Source organism: Octodon degus, unplaced genomic scaffold (assembly GCF_000260255.1).
Source record: "Octodon degus isolate 3935 unplaced genomic scaffold, OctDeg1.0 scaffold00112, whole genome shotgun sequence".
Lineage (NCBI taxonomy): Eukaryota > Metazoa > Chordata > Mammalia > Rodentia > Octodontidae > Octodon > Octodon degus.
The window spans coordinates 8,688,923-8,689,678 of NW_004524688.1; the positions used below are offsets into that span (position 1 = coordinate 8,688,923).

The 756-nt window shown below is 58.9% G+C and overlaps 1 pseudogene; it reads right to left on the bottom strand.

Moving 5' to 3' along the window:
• Positions 1 to 121: 121 nt before the first annotated feature.
• LOC101574289 overlaps positions 122 to 756 on the bottom strand; it is a 93,667-nt pseudogene continuing 93,032 nt past the window's right edge.

Consider the following 756-nt stretch of genomic DNA (forward strand, 5'->3'; position numbering starts at 1 on the left):
TTTTTTGCTTTTTGAGACAGGATCTTGGTAGGTAGCTCAGACTGGACTTCAGCTCATTTTGTAGGTCAGGCTGTCCTCGAATTCACAACAATCCTTCAGCCTCAGCCTCCCAGTGATGGGATCACAGGTATGTGGCACCACGCCTTCTGACGCAGATGGGGCACAGTAGGTTGTCCTCCAGGTGGGGTGGCGGGAAGGCGCCGGCGGGCAGCAGAAACAGGGCACTCACGCGCCCCTTCTTCTCAGGCACCCAGGCCTGTCCTGCATGGAATTGCAGCCGCACCCAGCCCCGGGCGACTGCAGGGAGACTGCGCCCATGAACCACACACCACTTGTCACTGCAGGCCTCTGCTGGTGGCTCTTCTGTCCCTGTCCTCCCGGCGCCAGCTGCAATTCGGCCCCAGGAGGCCAGCACGGACTCAGGGGTGGCCACAGTCATCACACTCGTGCTGACCTCTTCATAGAGAGCAGGCGGCTCTTCCAGGGCAGCCAGCTGCCTCTCAGGGTCTAGGGCCACCTCAGAAAGGTTGGGTCCTGTTGAAGACATCCTTCCCTCTGGACTTTCCAGGGACCTCTTCCTCTGTCTCCCTGACGCCTGGTACCTGGCCTCCTTGGGTGTGCTAGGAATATTCTTTTGCTGTGGGTAGGCGTATTCACAGAGCCACCTGTACGCTTCCAGTTTCTGGCCTTTAGTGCTGAGCTTGAGTTGCTGACACCAGGCTCGCAGGACTTCACGGTGTACTAGGTTGATGGGGG